Genomic DNA, 19,217 nt, shown 5'->3' with positions numbered 1-19,217 from the left:
GTCAGTCATTATGATCACTGGCTGAATGTACTCTCAATTTGCCCCCCTCACTCGACTAAACCTCAGTCCCAGTTAAATCCAATGCGGGACTTCCCTGGCGATCCAGTGGTTAAGACTTCGCCTTCCAATGCAGGGGGTGTGGGTTTGATCCCTGGTCGGGGAGCTTAAATCCCACAGGCCTCAGGGCCAAAGAACCAAAACAAAACAGAAGCAATATTGTAACAAATTCAATAAAGACTTAAAAAAAAAAATGGTCCACATCCAAAAATCTTAAAGAAAAAAAAAACGTTCTGCCTACTCCTAATTTATACCTGTGTATGAGAAAACCAACACACACAATCGTGCTAAATATCACTTTAAACTCACGATCACAAACCCTATACGAGCCCTTACTGATGCATGATACGCACACTATTACTTCCCCAGTCCATCCATCACTCCCCCCCTCTCCCAGGCAACTAATTCATACCACCATCTCTCCTCAAATCTCCAGCCTCTTACCCTCTCCTTATTCTCAGCTCCTTGCTTCCTACTTCACTGAGGAAACTGAAGCATCAGAAGAGATGTTCCTCAGGCTCCCTGCTTCAGTTTTTGCTCTCAGCCTACTCTCAACACAGCAGCCAGAGTGAGCCTGTGAAATCCGAAGTCAAATCACATCACTCCTGTGCTCAAAATCCTCCAAAAGCTTCTTTTCTTGGCTTTCCATGGTCTGCCTCCATCCCCCCTACCTCTCTGACCTCACCTCCTATTACCAGAAGACCATACAACTTACCATCCAAACTAGGACACTACTGGGAGTGAAAGCGGACACTATTAATAATTTCATCGAGACAAGAGACATAAACAAGGACATACGACCACTCTCTTACCAGATCCCTCATTCACTCTGCTCCAGCCATATTCTCCAACATGCCAGGTATACTTGCACCCTAGTACCCTTGTACTTGCTCACCACCCAGGTCTCTCACTTCCTTTGGGTCTTATCACGAGTCATCTTCGGGGCTTCCCTGGTGGCGCAGTGGTTGAGAATCTGCCTGCCAATGCAGGGGACACGGGTTCGAGCCCTGGTCTGGGAAGATCCCACATGCCGCGGAGCAACTAGGCCCGTGAGCCACAATTACTGAGCCTGCGCGTCTGGAGCCTGAGCTCTGCAACAAGAGAGCCCGCGATAATGAGAGGCCCGCGCACCACGATGAAGAGTGGCACCCACTTGCCGCAACTAGAGAAAGTCCTCGCACAGAAACGAAGACCCAACACAGCCATAAATAAAATAAAAATAAATAAATAAATAAACCCAAAAGTTAAAAAAAAAAAAAGAGTCATCTTCTTCAATGAGGTCTTTCTTGGACACCCTACCTAAAATTCCAACCCCTGCCCTGCCACACACACATATTACCTCTCCCTGCTTTAGTTTTTCTTGTTAGCACTAGTCATATTATACATTTCACTTATTTATCTTATGTACTGTCCATCTCCCCAAGAAAATGTAAACTCCCTAAGAGGAGGGATTTTTGCCTAATTTCTTCCCTGCCCTATTCACACTGACTAGAATAGAACCCGTCACATCACGAGCATTCAGTAGTACACATTTGCTGAATGAATATATGAATGAAAAAGAGGTATTTCAATAACCTATTCATGTTAGAAACATCATAAGCAGAGGTAGAAATAACACAGGAGGAACAGAGGTGTAGTCTTTGATGGACAGGAAAAGAAGAGGTAAACACTATGAAATTATCAATAGATGCTAATTAAAATAAGCACACCGTACTGAAAACATTAAATATATTATGTGGAAGTTTCATGAAGACTTAAAGGAAAAACAAAAGTGCTCAAAATTTACATTTATTCCTTACTTCTTAGCGGATAATTTCCAAACTCCTTAACCTAATGTTTAAGGGCCAACCTTGCCTTAACCCTCACCTCCAGTCCGATCTCACACTATTTCCCTATATGAACCCTCCTGTTCCAGCAAATCTGCCTTTTCATTTTTATTTTCAATTCACCTTCATGTTTATATTTATATCACCTTATTTGCTCCTTCTAATTTCCAAGGCCTGGCTCAATAAAACCTTCCTTCCCAACCATATAGCCTGCCCCCAGTGATAAATCCCAACTCCGAACTCTTAAAGCAGTGCTTATCCATGCCATTAAATTGGAACTGTTAATTTCTATTTTCACCTTTTTTTTTTTTTTTTTTTTGGCCAAGGTGTTCGGCTTGCAGGATCTTAGTTCCCCGACCAGAGACTGAACCCAGGCCCTCAGCAGTGAAAGCGCCAAGTCCTAACCACTGGACCGCCAGGGAATTCCCTATTTTCATCTTTAGTGTCTATATCTTGTCCTTCCAGCAAGAATGAAGGGTCCCCTCAAAGGATGAGAACATCTCTTAGACCTATGTATCCCCAACCCCCAATACCACTGCCAAACACAAGAAGTTCTCACATATCTTTGCTAACTGCATTGTCACAAGGTGCTCTGAGAAAAAGAACATAAGTAAAATCAAAGGATTTTTAAATTAACATTAGGCACATTTCACAATAATAAAAATTTTTTTTCCCTGAAATTTGCCAGCATTTTCCAAGTTAGATAATTTCTTTTTGGAGTGGTCAAAAATTGGACTTTGAAATTCTATAAAATTCTTAAAAGCTCACTTGCACTTGCCACATTTTCTACAAAAATAAAAGCAATTATACCCATACATGTCAAGTCAGATTTTAAGCTTTTCAACTCATGTTATGAAGACTTATCACTGAGAGCCCAGCAGGGAGATTTTAGTTGAAGGAGTGAAGCACATGGGGTTTTTGTATCCTTCCAACAACAGTATAGAGGCTGGCAAACTACAGCCTGTGGGCCAAACTCGACCAGTTGCCTACGTGTATAAATAAAGTTTTACTGGAACACAGTCATGCCCCTTTGTTTATGTATTATCTGTGGCTGTTCTCATGCTGCATAGCTAGATAGTTGCCAGAGTCCATATGGCCCACAAAGCCTAAAATATTTACTAGCTGGCCTTTTACAGAAAAAGCCTGTCAACTGCTGATAAGCAAGCATACCTACTGTAATACAGAGCATGGAGAGGAAGCACAACCTGATAAGGTGAAATGTGTGAATTAGAAAATACATTAAAAGTTTCAAGGAGGATACACATATTATAAATGTTAGCAACTATGCCTGAACAAACCCCTGTGACTCAAAAGAAGGACTCTAAAGTAGGGGGAAATTATTTCAAATGTTTTATGGAATGAGAATCATGTTTCATATTTTCTTTGATGAAAATTTCTAATTAAAAGCATCCCAAGGGACTTCCCTGGTGGCACAGTGGTTAAGAATCCGCCTGCCAATGCTGGGGACATGGGTTTGATCCCTGGTCCGGGAAGATCCCACATGCTGTGGAGCAACTAACCCCATGCACCACAACTACTGAGCCTGCGCTCTACAGCCTGCGAGCCACAACTACTGAAGCCCTCGTGCCTAGAGCCCGAGCTCCACAACACAAGAAGCCACCGCAATGAGAAGCCCGTGCACTGCAACGAAGAGTAGACCCTGCTCGCCGCAACTAGAGAAAGCCCGCACGCAGCAATGAAGACCCAAAGCAGCCAAAAATAAATTAATTAATTTAAAAAAAAAGATCCCACGTGCCGCAACTAAGACCCGACGCAGCCAAAAATAAAATAAAAATAATTTTTTTTTTTTTAAAAAGAGGTAAGGTAGGGAATTCCCTGGCAGGCCAGTGGGTTAGGACTCGGTGCTTTCACTGCAGAGGGCCCAGCTTCAATCCCTGGTCGGGGAACTAAGATCCCACAAGCCGTGCGGTGCAGGCACCACCCACCCAAAAAAAGAGGTAGGGTAATTTTCATCATTTCACTAGGACACAATGAGACATACTCCATGTCATCACATGACAGAAGTGACCAAAACGAACCTTTCCATGAAAATAAGTGGGAAATATCAGAGTCATAATTAAAGAGGTGAGACAGACAACTTGCTAACATGATGAAACCTACACTTGTAAAAGGCTTATTAAAAGTGAAATTAAAGACCAACTATCTTCAGTCAAAGAGCATTTTTAGTAACATAATATGCCACACACAGGTATGGCTTTGAAATTTGAGAATAAAGCATGCTTTGCAAATAAATTAATGTGTCTAAGATGATTCGGTTAAAAATTACAGAGATGATGGCAACTAAATGTAACGTGGTATCCTGAATGAGATCCTGGAACAGAAAAAGGACATCAGGTAAAAACTAAGGAAATCTGAGGGCTTCCCTGGTGGCGCGGTGGTTAAGAATCCGCCTGCCAATGCAGGGGACACAAGTTCAAGCCCTGGTCCGGGAAGATCCCACATGCTGCAGAGCAACTAGGCCTGTGAGCCAAAACTACTGAGCCTGTGCGCCTAGAGCCCATGCTCCGCAACAAGAGAAGCCACTGCAATGAGTAAGCCCACGCAACGCGATGAAGAGCAGCCTCCACTCGCGGTAACTAGAAGAAAGCCCGCGCGCAGCAACAAAGACCCAACGCAGACAAAAATAAATTTAAAAATAAAATATAATAAAAACATTTTTTTAAAAAACTAAGGAAACCTGAATAAAGTATGAGCTTTAGTCAATAATAATTATCAATACTGGGTCACTAATTGTAGCAAATGCGCCATCAATATGAGATGTTAATAATAACAGACACTTGATTCTGGGTATATGGTAACTCCCTGTTCTATCATCTCAGTTTTTCTGTAAATTAAACTGTTCTAAAAAGTAAAGTCTATTTAAATTTTTAAAATTACATAAACAGGGACTTCCCTGGTGGCGCAGTGGTTAAGAATCCGCCTGCCAATGCAGGGGACACAGGTTTGATCCCTAGTCCGGGAAGATCCCACATGCCACGGAGCAACTAAGCTTGTGCGCCACAACTCTAGAGCCCACGAGCCACAACTACTGAGCCCATATGCCACAACTACTGAAGCCCGCACATCTAGAGCCTGTGCTCCACAACAAGAGAAGCCACTGCAATGAAAAGCTCGTGCAAAAAAGAGTAGCCCCCGCTCGCGCAGCAATGAAGACCCAACAAAGCCAAAAAATAAATAAATTACATAAATAACATAATTCTAAAACCAAGCATCCAATTTAGCAACTTTTTTCAGTATGAAAAAAATATACAAATTTGAGAAATGCATGTGAACACTATAATTTATCAGTCTCCAACAACCACCATCTAGAAGAAGGATTAGCAGCTATCCCATGATGTCCCAGAACCCATTTATATCTGGTAACACATTGCGATGTTTAAACTATCACACTAAGACTATTTTATCTTTCAGTTCACTGTGATCAGAAATGAAATACAGAAACTTCCTGACACAAAATTTCCACAACTATGTTACATTTTGCACTAAATCCTGGTCAATTGAAGCAAGGCAAATATATTTCCTATCCAGAATTGTTTAAGAAAAGCCAGTTTTTATATTAATTTCCATTTAATATCAAACTTTAAAAAAAAGCCGTTATAAGTAGTAATGGTTGAGCCTGAAGAGGAGAGTTTTGACTGGTGGTAGTAAAGCATATGGGTGCTTAGGAAACAAAAACAATAATAACTACCATGCATTTCAGGCTCGTCATGTACTAGGCACCAACCAGGTGCTTTACATGGACATTCTCATTTAACCTGTGTAACACTCGTGAAAGGTAAGTATTCTTAGCCACTTTTTACAGATGAGGAAACTGAGGAAATTAAATTATTTTCCCAAGGTCAAGTTAATAACTAGCAAAGCTGAGACTAGAATCCAGGTGTATCTGGTTCACCCAGCTTTTACCCACCAAGCCATTTGCCTCCCAAGAGTGAGTGCTTTAATTTACAGTCAAGGTTACTTCTTCTAATCACCCCACTCTTTCAACAACTATTAATATGTCAGTCAGTAGCTGGACAACTCCCTCTTTCTTGGAAAGTTTCAAACTGCCTGACGAAGTCAGGTTTAGTTGGACTTCAGGACTAAATGACCTAAATTCTACTAAAGAAAGGGTATATGAAAGTTTAGCAAAAGTTACTAGGGACTAATCTAGATTATTACCCTGATAATTAAACACACACACACAGCAGGTGCTATCTAAAGTATCTTTTTTTTTAAATTTTTTTTAGTATTCATTTATTTATTTTGGCTGCACTGGGTCTTTGTTGCGGCATGCGTGCGGAATCTAGTTCCCCGACCAGGAGGGAAGTCCCTATCTAAAATATCTTTTAAGACTTAAATGTGGGATTTCCCTGGTGGTGCACTGGTTAAGAATCCGCCTGACAATACAGGGGACACGGGTTCCAGCCCTGGTCTGGGAAGATCCCACATGCCGCGGAGCAACTAAGCCCGCGAGCCACAACTACTGAAGCCTGTGCACCTAGAGCCCGTGCTCCACAACACAGAAGCCACCGCAACGAGAAGCCTGTGCACTGTGATGAAGAGTAGCCCCTGCTCGCCACAACTAGAGAAAGCCCGCACACAGCAACGAAGACCCAACGCAAAGCAGCCAAAAAAAAATACATATATATATATAAATAAATAAACATTTAAAAAAAGATGTAAATGTACTAACAGAGTTCTGGGTATAGCACTCTAAAGTAAAATACAATGAGCTCAAAACTAGCTATATAATCTCTAGTGATTAATATAATCTTTCTGGAATTCAGTTTTTCAATGGAAAAACAAGGAATTATGGGTACCATTCCCTTCCCATAATTTACACTCTACGAATCTCCAAATAGATCCGAGTTCCCTAACTGGTTCCAGAACATCTTGGTCACCTCACTCTCTTTCTCTATGAGGTAACTGGGATTTTCTGTGGGCAGGTAACCTCAGATAGTAACCAATATTGTCAAAGTGATCTATACTCTTAGCATATCATCTGCCTTCTTCCAATGTGGGAGCGCATAAGATTAAAATGGCCCTTTATTGGAGAAGGTTCGGAAAATTCAAGATTATCATCTTCCTCCCAATCCTTCAAACTATTTAGAGTCTCATCATCTCAATAGTCTGCTTCCTGGTCTCTCCTTCCTACTGTTGAAGCAATCTTCCTAAAGCACAAACCTTGTTATGCTACTCTCCACTGCTTACAGGATAATGTCAACAATATGCTACAGGGTATCAAGCTCTCAACCATAAATCCCTCTTTTTATAACTCCTATCTCATCTCCCACCATCTCTCCACTTCCCCAAAATCAGATGTTGCTGCCATACTATATCCTAAAGTCTCCAACATTTGCAGATGCTATTATCTAGGCTTAAGAGGCTCAGATCTTCCTTACCTTCAAGTGAACTCAGATTTCTCCTTTAAGGCCCGGCCCCCAAATCTCTTCCCTCTGTGAAGCTCTGGGGGAACTGCTCCTGACAGCAAACAGGGTGCATCCTTCCTCCCTTATGACACTGAGTGGGAAAGTTACCCCATTTTAAAGTCTCTTTCAGTTCTTCTATTTACATCATGCAGAAAATCTAAGCAAGGTGCCAATTTCTCTTCAACACTTCCCTAACACTTGCTAATCTCTCCTTTTAATTAAAGACAGAGGCCTCAAACTCAGCACCTTCTGCAAACAGTAGCAAGCTAGGTTTTATAACATTGCTTTGTTTTTATTATATTCAAGTTGCTTTCTATTTAGGGCAAGAGATGGTAGCCTTTCATTATGGTAATAACATAAAGCTTCTTTAAAAAAATTTTTAAAGGTGTCCAAATTAAAAAAAAAAAAAGACATTTAAAATAAACAATAGTATAAGCAGTTTGCAGATTTGGGAAAAATCATGATGTTACTCAAGGATTAAGCATGGTTAACTTTGTTATATACTGATGCCTACACCTTGACAGAACTGTCAGTTACTTTTTTTGTTCATTAAACAGGTACATTTCATCATAGTATTTATGTACTATTTATACTAATGTGATAGGGCAATAAAGGACATAACTGCCATTTTTTAATGACCTACTACAATGTTAGCTGTATTTTATCAATCAAATAATTTTAATTTGAAGATTTATTTTAATTACCCACCACTTTTAAGGGACCTAACCAATTCATACCAGAGATGGGTGTCCTTTGCAAATATTTTTTTATAAATATAATCATGTTGAATTACAATGATTTGCCTAAATGTGTTTCCCCTTACAAGACTTACCTCCTCCAATGCAAGAATAGTTCTTATTCATTTTATGTTTTGCTAAATTACATACTCTAAAAATCATTAGGTATTAAAAATAAAGAGCTCATCTTTTTCCAAAAAATGGACAGACAAGCACAGTAAGCTTCATTTAACATACATCCTTCACTCATGCATTCAAAAAATGTTTATTAAACACCTACGAAGTGTTAGGCACTGAGGAACCGGACAGGTTAAGGTCTGCTCCTGAGGGACCCACATTCTCACAGGGATACATGACATTCTAATGACACTTTTGAGTCGCTGTCACAGACTGGATTTCCACATACCCTCTATTTAGAATCCTTTGCCTACTCCTTTTAGTGGTCAGTTGAGCCCCACGTAGGCAGCAGGGCCCAGCTCAAACTGAGGAGCCTTTACCAATCTCTTGACTCAGATACTTTCTCATAGACTATTTGCAACAAAATGTTGTTTTCTCAACAAAACTCCAAGTTCCCTAAAGTAGGGACATAGTCATCTTGGTATTCCCATTACTTGGCAGAGAAACTGGCATTTAGCAGGTGCTAAATCAATGTCTGAATTTATTTAAAAATTAGTAAATAAGTGACGAATGATGACGAGCAATGCTCCAGTTAGGAATCAGCCAACCTGCTGCTAACTCAATTCCAAAATGACTGAAGAACAGTAACTAAATTTAAGTTGAAAACATCTACTAACTTCCCAAGGAGCATGTTTGAAATAATTATTAATGTACCAAAAAAGATATTTCCTCACAATTAAGAAACGTATATCATGAGAGGGGAAAAAAATTGGAAACAACTGATACTTTAATATCTTTAGTTGGTATTTTTGAAACAAAAGTAAACATTGTAGAAAAAAAGAATGGACTTAGTACCAACTATTCCTGGCACAAGTACAGGGAACTGAAAGGCACACTACTTTGAAGATGTAAGTATATAATATAAAGCCAGATAGTAACCAAAGTTCAAATTAACAGTACAAGACTTCTTGTTATGACAGCAAAACTCCAGACCCTACCAAAAGTGAATAAATAAAATACAGATGTCAATTTTACCCCCAATACATTAATTAATTTTCCAGAACTAAAAAAGACAAACCACAAAAATAATGAAATTCATGCATAATAAATGGCTTGTGGATTAAGCTCAGATTTTGTTAGACCACACAACTGACAGAATATCAAAACATTTGGACAGCTAATATGCATTACTTAGTAAATACTAATGTATCCTCACTATTCCATTCAAAAACCTTGGCTTTTTAAAATATTACTTGAAATCATTACTAATGGGACTGTTAAACAAGATTAAGTTTGAAAGACACTAAGTAAGTTATGGTACACCCCTACCATGGAATACTACGTAATTATTAAGAAGGAGGTAGAGGTACATGGAAAGGTATCTACCATGTACCACTAAGTGAAGAAAGCAAACTGCAGAACGATATGCATGGTAAGATCCCAGAGGCAGTACAGGTGTTAAAACACAAACCCCAGAGCAAGACGACTTGAGCTCAAATCTAGGTTTTGCTGCTCACTAGCTAAGCAACCTTTGGCTAATTACTTCTCCTTGCCTCGGTTTCTTCATCTGCAAATGGATGTAAAATTGAAGCTTACTTCGTAGGGTATGTTCATAAGTTTGTGAGGGTTTAACAGGTTAACATATGTAAAGCACTTAGCAAGAACAAGTGTTAACTATAATTTGGCGGGGGGGGGGGGGGAAGAAAAAATCCAAATCATATAGCATATGAATATACATGCAGGGGAAAAAAGCTTTCATTTTTGCATTGTTTTTAGTTGTTCTTTTTTTTTTAACAAAGAACATTTATTACTTTAGTAATTTAAATTTTTTAAAAAAGGAAAACATAATAAAAATTTGGCACTAAGACCTCCCCTGCTGAAAGATATACTAGTACAATTACTTAAACACTCAAGACCAGACAAATTCTGTGAATAATAAAAAATGTGAAATTTTCAAGTCCAACAAAAAGGACACAGTACTTAATTTCTAGGTATAATTCAACAATAACATGCTACACACCAACAAGGAGAACTGCAATGGTATTAAAATTATATCCTTTTTTTTTTCCCCAAAGGCAATAAATAAGACAAAAATGTCCACCTAATCTGGAAATGCATATCAGGAACTTTCATAATTATTTAAACCTTCATTAATTTTATTAGTCTGAAGTTATATACCACCAAATCTAATTTCCTCTTATTCAACAATCTCTAATGACATCTCACTAAGACATATATAAATCTGGAGATCAAGATAAACCAAATAGTTAAAAAAAACCTAAGACCCTTAGAACTCTTGAGAGGAAGATTTCACCACCCACATGCTTTGAGGAAGCTTTGGTCCCCAGCGTAAACTTAGCTTCTTCCATAAATACAGTGGGTATACAAAACTACCAAACAGAAGAGCAGAAAGAGAACTTGGAGCTTCAGCTGCATTTTTGCTGAGCTGTAATACTGGTAAAGCCTGTTTCAAGATCCAAGGGTACACCCTCAAATTTAAGGAAAGCATGTAAACAGCAGATTGACATGTCTATGTCATCACATTTACCAGAATGGTACTTCATAAAATTACAAACATTTATGGTGTGTTAGTTTCTGCTTTATGGTGTGTTAGTTTCTGCTTTATAACAAGGTGAATCAGCTATACATATACATATATCCCCATATCTCTTCCCTCTTGCATCTCCCTCCCACCCTTCCTATCCCACCCCTCTAGGTGGTCACAAAGCATGGAGCTGATCTCCCTGTGCTCTGCGCTGCTTCCCGCTAGCTATCTATTTTACATTTGGTAGTGTATATATGTCCATGCCACTCTCTCACTTTGTCCCAGCTTACCCTTCCCACTCCCCGTGTCTTCAAGTCCATTCTCTACATCTGTGCTACTCCTAGGTTCCTTCATAACCATTTTTTTTTTTTTTTTAGATCAGGCTATCGTTAATGTCGTTTTGTGTGTCCAGTTTTTATCCTCTATATTATGATTGTGCAAAAATGTTCATAGATGTTTTGCATCATTCCTTTTATCAATCTTTTGATACTGATCTATGTGTCTATCCAACTGTTTATTTGATACCTCCTTTTGGATGTTTGTGGGTTTTTAAAAATAAATTTATTTATTTATTTAAAAAAAAATTTATTATCAAACTTCAGACAGCATTATTATCACTGTGTTCTACCTAAAAGGAACCTTCCAGAACAAAAAAAAAGAAAATCTTGTTAGTTAAATAGCTTTTCAAAAATAAATAGAAGTCAATAAATGTTAGCAATTACTGTCATTACTGTTATTATGATGTTTTGGAATGATGGAATAGAAACTTACTCAGAGGGAGACTTACTTAATAAGTTACGTTCCATCAGAATCCAAGTTGGCCCACCACACCCTTGAATAATTAGATATTAAAAGGCACTTTATTTTAGAGAAATCGAAGTTAGATTCCTTGGTTCTAAAGGAGGTAAAGATGAAATAAAGTCTGCAAAAAGAATTAATCTATTCTTTCCTAAGCTTTTCTGACATAGAAATCCATATTTGTAAACATTTTGCAATTGTGCCTTAAGAGCTATGACTTTTAGACCTAATGTATTTTTGTCAGGTAGTCAGGATTTATAAACAGTGAAAGTAAAATCAAGAAATGGGTCAGAGTTCTGCATTAGAAAATGAAAGGAGACAGTTCAAAGTGGGTTGAAAATAGATGACTTTAGCCTAAGTCCTAAAAACTTTTAAAATAGATGTATTTGGATAAAATTTAGATTGCTTGGGAAGATAATTTGGTTCTGATCCTGAAAAAAAGGAAATAGGCTAATATCCCAACTAAATTTGTCCTTTAAATTTTCCAATATTAATCCTTTCAAAAATTCACGGAAAATAAACTGAAAACATAAATTAGGTAAGGGAAAAAAAAAAGAAGAACTGAACATGTTTGACGACACGCTTCCCACTAGTCTCCTGCGTGGGTGTACAGGCATTACATGGGAGCAAGACCAAGCAAGCACCTTTTCAGACAGACATCTTAGATTAATGAACAGACATCTTGCCTGTTTTTACAGTTACCGTATGCTTAAAGCCTTACATATTTTTTTCTTTTTATTTAAGTATAGTTGATTTACAATATTGTGTTAGTTTCAGGTATACAGCAAAGTGATTTAGATAAATAAATCTTTTTTTCAGATTATTTTCCATTATAGGTTATTACAAGGTATTGGATATAGTGCCCTGTGCTATACAGTAAATCCTTGTTGCTTATCTATTTTATGTATAGTAGTTTGAATCTGTTAATCCCATACTCCTAATTTATCCCCCCATCCCCTTTCCCCTTTGGTAAGCATAGGTTTGTTTTCTATATTTGTAAGTGTGCTTCTGTTTTGAAAATAGAGTCATTTGCATTATTTTCAGATTCCACATATAAGTGATATCATATATTTGTCTTTCTCTGACTTACTTCACTAAGTACAATATTCTCTATGTCCACTCATGTTGCTGCAAATGGCAATATTTCATTTGTTTTATGTAGAGGCTTATCTTCTTAAAATGGCTGACAAAAAAGGTGAATATGAAGATAATTTTGGCTTAATATACATAATTTAATTACAGTGTTAGTATTAAGTTATATTTTCCTTTCAGGTATAAATACTTAACAATTATCTGGTTCATCTTCAAACTTAAAAAAAAAGAAAAAATACATTATAGAGACCCTTCAGAAGTCTGTATTTTTTTTAAACATTTGCTCAACTGTTCATTTATATATATTAAATATGAGAACTTGAAGTATCAACAGATATTCACCACTACTTTTGACCTTTGCATTGCAGAGTTCAAAACTGGGTTTCAGCTTAGAAACAATGAAGAACTACCCTTCTGAAAATATTTTTACAAAATCATAATACATATTGAAACATACTTAAAAAAATCAGAAAATATAGGTAAACATAAAGAAGGAAATGTTAATTATCTATAGTTTTAAAAACCAGAAATCAAACAATTTAGTGTCTAAAGCTTCATCTAAAATGTGTACACAATACAGAAAGTATTGATCCTAGTTCCTTTACAAATGAAAATATCTTGATTAGGATTAAAGAGTTAAGGTCACAAATAATTCTATGCAAACACAAGTTTAGGTAGTTCAAATGTAAAAAAATACATAACTGAAATCCTTCTTACCTAAGAGAAAATTAATTCCAGAGAAGGAAATGTGTGGGTGAAAAAACCATAAAGTTGAAGGGGAAAATTTAATCATTTAAGAAAAAAATTTTTTCAATTTTTTTGGTCTTTCCAAAGCAAGTAAGAAGGATTCCACTTATATCAGACTTTTACCCGCCCCCCCCCAAAAATCATACTTTATCTTGGAGAATCGTAATGTATAACCAACTCCCCAATACGCTCACTCCTAAAAAAATAATAATAATAAATAAAAGTGAAACATCTTACACTTAGGAATATTTCTTTTTGCTTCAATTTTCTGCAAATATCAGGGGTACTTTTTCCAAATAAACCAATTTAAACTAAAGCACATCATGTTTAAAGAGTGACAAATTTTGTACTGTTAGTTTCACCAAATAAAAGTTCATACATATTGTTGCCGTTTCCAGAATGCCATTATCAGGCAGCATCACCTGGTAAATTGCTAAGTGCCATCACTGGAAAGCTGCTCACAAACTCACAGTGGAGCCAACTGGGTGAAGTGGGAAGTGACAACGCTGTGACAGTGGCCAGGAAGGCACCAGAAGAGTAGCACTTGTTTTAAAGTCAGGGATGTGGTATGAAGGTGGAAAAGGACGAAACCAAGTTGAAAGCTGGAACACCAAAAGATAGCTACCAACTACTGAGTGAAAGCCATGTTACTGAGGTTTTACATATATTATTATTTTTGGAGTTAATCCTCTGTGATAGCTATTTATCACCTCCATTTTACAACTGAGGAAGCAGGTTTAGAAAAGTCAAATAACTTACTGCATAATCATTCAGCTATCATGCAGCAAACAAGGAATTCAAAACTAGATTTATTTGACTCCAGAGCCCAGACTCTTTTCATTTCCCCAGGCTGCCTCTTTGGTTCTTCAGTATATAGAATTCAGGTTCCCTGTGAGCAATTTCACTGTTGTGGGCTCTAGGAGGGAGAGATCCACCTGGAGGCAAACGGTCACATACTATCACCTGGGGAGCCTAGAGTTTTCAGCCTTTGTTCGTCCCAAGCCACCTTTATACATACAGACCTAACACACTGGATGGATGGATGGATGGATGGATGGATGGATGGATGGATGGATGGATGGATGGAAGGAGAGAGGGAGGGAGGGAGGGAGGGAGGGAGGCAAGCTGACTGACTTAGATGTTTATTTGATTTACAAACTCCTCCATCCTTGTCTTTGTTCAAGTTGTTCCCTGCACCTGAAGCCTTTCTCCAATATCCCTACAGCTAATCACATCTATGACTGAAGGTCCAGTTCAAATGGCATCTCCAAACAGCACTCCCCAGTCTCCCACTCTCTCATTCAGTAGTAGTATCTCCAATCTAAATTTTCCTGACCCTTTATGTATAAAATAAATATACAAATAATATGCCAGATAGATATGTGCTATAAATAAAATAAAGGGGCAGGGGAGAAAGAATGACCAAGGGGGCAGTGTAAGGACCCAGAAAGTATCAGGCAAGACCTCACCAAGGCAGTGATTTGTAATACGGTGTGTTTAATTCAACACAAACTACTTCAGCACCAATATCTGTTTCACAAAATACTCTTCTTCAATTCTCCATATCCTCCCCTTAATCTTTTCCAGAAATAGTCTGCCGTAGTGGTTTTTCATTACTGCTATTATTTTAGAGGAAAAAAAAAATCTCACACAAGATGTTGACAGGTGCTTTACAAACAGGTGCAAATTTCAAATCACGAATATTCTGAAAAAATGTTAAAAGTGATTTGTCAGTGAGAAGTCTGATGCCAAAATGAAGCTGAACTACAAGAATTTAAAATGGAATTTCAAGAAAATGACTTAGCAACTCTTCAACTCTATAATCTGCACATTTACTTTCTATCATATATGAAAAGAAGAATGGCAATAGGAAAATATACTTGAAGAGAGATCCTGCAGTTTTTCACTTAAGGATAGATGGGGACTTCCCTGACAGTCCAGCACTTTCACTGCCAAGGCCGGGGTTCGATCCCTAGTTGGGGAACTAAGATCCCACAATCCGCACACGGCACAGCCAAAAAAAAAAAAGGAAAATTAGAATATCCTCACCCCTTTAAAAGCCACACTATCTACATGACTTAAAGAAAACCAGCACATGCTAAAATTTTCTTTCACAGGCTTATACAAGAGCTTGGAGGGCTCAACCCCTTCAATCACTTGGAACTAGGAGATGCCTTAACACAAAAATCTAAGGGCCAAAGTACTCACTTCCCTTTCTTCCTCAGATTATTTTGCCGATGCCCCAGTACCCTGAAAGAAATATCTGTGGTCTATTCTATCTTTCAAAACTATTACTCTGATCCCAGTCAAATCTTTTCTCTTACTTCCCTGATGACAAAATTCCCTCTTTCATCTACACTATCGTCCTATCTGCCTTGACTTTTTTCTTATCTAATGAGAAAAATATTCTTCCAGGCTGACTTACAGATCCCCAAAACTTATTTCTACTTCAGGAATTCTTAATCTTTTTGTGCCATGGGTCTCTTTGGTAGTCTGGTAAAGCCTATGGACCCCTTCTCAGATTGCTTTTAAATGCATAATTAAATATATGCAATCACAAAAAAACCTAATTATACTGAATATTAGCAAAACAATGAAAAAACCCTGATATTGCAATATATGTACACCTTTATTATCACATTAAGTAACAAGATCTAACAGTGGATCCAGTAATACCATAATTCAAAAAAATTATAAGCATAAATGATATTTTTAAAATGTTTCTTGGAGTATATCACAAATGATATTTTGAGATATCTGCAACAACTGTAAACATGACACAAAAATATCTGTAATTTTTATTGGTGACAAAGTCACAGGCATTGCTAATTCTACTGCGGTTTGTTGCTTATATTCATAATTGAAGGAAATGATAATACAGTTATCAGGTAATAAAAATAAAGACATGATTTTATCCCCATTCTAGTTCAAGGAGCCCCTGATTTCTATCCACCAACTGGTGAATCCCAGGTTAAAAATCCTTTCTAGTTCAAAACCTTGCTCTAACTGATTTTTGCCACAAATTTTAAAATAAAAACACTGATTTCTCCTTTGATCTAGCTCTCATCTGAACATACCACCATGCCTCCCTGTTTTTACGCAGATGTATACACAGAACCCTGTTTATTTCTATGATTTGCCTATCCAGCACCCATTTAAATTTTGCCAGTCAATAAAAGGCGAAATTGAAGGAAAGGAGATGGAAGCAACCAACGGCTCCTCACTTACAGACCTCCAACAGGAAGTGGAAAGATGCCAAGTATGGTGTGTACGTTTTTGGTAGGTGGGCTGCCCGACCCGTGAGTCCAGCTTGTCAAGAGTCTCCGAAGCAAGACATCTTCACCAGCGGCACTCCGAAGACATTCCACCTCCTCCTCGCCTTCCATACTCAGTTCTCTGGCTGCCAGGTCGCTCGCCTCTGCCTCTCACCCGAAGCCACCCCGCGGTCCTCCTGTCCCTTCCCACCCCATCCCCCACGCGTCCCTCCCTCCAGTCCGCCCCAGGCTGCCCTGGCCCCTGAGCGCCGTCACATCTCTCCCCTGGACCTAACCGTGTGCCCCCACCCCCACTTCTCCCCTCACTGCAGGGAAGGGCCCAGGGGTCAGCTGGACCCGGCGGCCCACCGTCAGCGCAGGCTGCGGCCCTAGGCCGAAGCAGCACGGCCGCCAGGCAAGGAGCCGCGCACTCCGCGAGGCTGGATCGGGGACGTGCACTCACCAAGAAGATCATGCGGAGGAGGGCACCGAGGTCTGCGCAGGACCGCCACTCGGCCTCGGAGCCGTTGCTCTCGCGGCGAACTGCCACCGCCACCGCCGCCGCCGCCGCCGCCGCCACTCGCTAGTTGGCTTCCCTGCGTCCTGCGGCGGCGCTGCCGCCACGCCATGGCGCGTGCGCGGCGCCGCGGGGGCCCCTGGGACTAGTAGTTCAGGCCGGCAGCCAGCGGTGCTTCTTCCGCTTTTACCACCCAAGTCCGCTGCAGGCTGGAGCCGTCTTGAGCTGCTGGGGTACCGCGAAACGGCTTCCGGAAAATTGTTCACCAAACACTCGCCCTTGCTTCCGCGTACGGTACTGCTGGATGTGAATAATCCGGCTGAGCAAGTATGTGTGAAGTAAAACAATTTAGAGCATTTATGTTTTAGATAACAAGTGTCACTTGGCCAGAACACATCATTTGAAACACACACACTCACACACCCCTCTTCTTCCTTTCTGTCAAAAGGGTCATTAATTGCCTTTGTGTTACCTGGATTTTCAGTCTTAAACCTGATTTCCCACTCCTTTTATCAAATTTTACTTGACCATACAGTTTTTTAGGTCGATTGACAATTTATCTAATACAAATTTTTTTATAAAAACAATTCAGATATATTGAAACATAAAGTTAACTGAGCTGAACAGTCCTAGAAACCTTAGAATTGGAAGACAGCTTAAAGATCATTAGTCCACCTCCGGCCCAGGCAGGAATTCCCTCTTGTACACTCCAGCCAGATAGTCATCCAACTTCTATTTCAAACAGTTCAAATTTCAGGGTGCTCACTTCCTTAAGTAAGGAGGCCTGGTCAACTGTTGGGCAGCGTTAAATGTTAGAAAGTTCTTCTGCTGAACCAAAATCTACTTCCCTTTTACTTCCATTGCTAGTTGTTATGCTGCCTGGAGCGATATAGAATGTTTTCCACTTGATAGTCTTTCAAAAAATTGAACACAATGATTATATCCTCCAACACTAGGAGTCTCCAGACCAAAAAAAAAAAAAAAAAGGCGTCAGTTTTGCAACAATTTCAGATCTGATTCAGCTCCCAGACTGCTTTCCATTCAGTCATCCTCCTTGATGTATTATCTTTAAAAATTGTCAAAATTTGCCTCAGATTTATAGCCTTGTTTTATTACCACAAGAGCATTCTATGGTAAACTGGTCAGGTATTATTGCTATCATATTGCCATTCAACTGAATCAAGAATTCCATCAGATCAAAGATTATTCCTCAGCTCTGTTATAAAACATTGTCCAAAGCAACAAGGGAATGAAAAAAGCAACAGGATATGGTTTACAATTTAGGGTAAAAGGATAATTCACACAGATTAAGGATCATAATAATAAGCTAAGGTACAAAGTGCTCCAGATTCCTGGCGAAAGTCTTCATCAAATTGAGGGGCCATGCCTTTAAGAAGGAAGTAACACTTGGGAGTTACTGAATGGTTGGATGTGAAGAAAGAAATGGCATGTGAGGATTGCTAAGGAAGAACCCAGCCTGAGCAAAATGAATGCATTCACAATTTGCTCTCAATTAACACTGAGTACAGTACTATAAGTGGGCTGGAGCACACAGGCCAGGTTAAGAGGAAAGGAAAGGGCCCCAAAAGTTGCAAAAAGCTCTTGAGGGTTGTGAAGAAACCACACTGTGTGTAGTAAGTAAAAAGGGCACTGGGATGGTCAATTAGTTGTTCTGAGCCCTTCTCTGTCAACCTACAAATGAAGAGCTTGAACTAGGTAAGTTGTTCTCAATCTTTTTTTCCAGCCAGCACATCCAAGGAACACAACCTGCACATTAGAACAATGGATCACAACAACAGTTAATTCTTGTGGAATATGAAGTATTTTTCTCAATGCCTTTTACACAGGGGAAAGTGAACTCAAGAGGTGAAAAGACACTCAATAAATAGTACTCCTTGAGGGCAGAGAACCCCATCTTATTCACCACTGTCTCTCTGGAACCTGCCATACTACCTAGGATGTAATACATATCTTCTTTAAAAAAAAAAAAATGAATGGGATGAATAAACAGTAAACCATGGCCAAAGCCTTTTTCTTTCCAATACATCACTCAGCCTTCCTTGACATACAGGGATATGAAATTGCTTGTCCATAGTCA

At 39.0% G+C, this 19,217-nt stretch overlaps 1 protein-coding gene across 15 annotated transcripts in view; it reads right to left on the bottom strand.

Annotated features, from left to right (window-relative positions):
• The window catches only part of GAPVD1 (GTPase activating protein and VPS9 domains 1), a 73,338-nt gene extending 56,103 nt beyond the window's left edge, over positions 1-17,235 (bottom strand). For 6 of the 15 annotated variants that reach the window (XM_082403223.1, XM_082403232.1, XM_082403233.1 and 3 more), the window contains exon 1: positions 17,066-17,232. The gene's annotated coding sequence lies outside the window, so the exon portion shown is untranslated. Of the gene's footprint in view, positions 1-17,065 lie in introns of all 15 variants that reach the window. The other 9 variants (XM_082403225.1, XM_082403227.1, XM_082403226.1 and 6 more) reach the window with 3 other exon arrangements.
• Between the last annotated feature and the right edge of the window lie 1,982 nt (positions 17,236-19,217).

Source organism: Balaenoptera borealis (assembly GCF_965194805.1).
Source record: "Balaenoptera borealis genome assembly, chromosome: 8".
NCBI lineage: Eukaryota > Metazoa > Chordata > Mammalia > Artiodactyla > Balaenopteridae > Balaenoptera > Balaenoptera borealis.
This window is presented reverse-complemented; position numbering and strand designations above follow the sequence as displayed.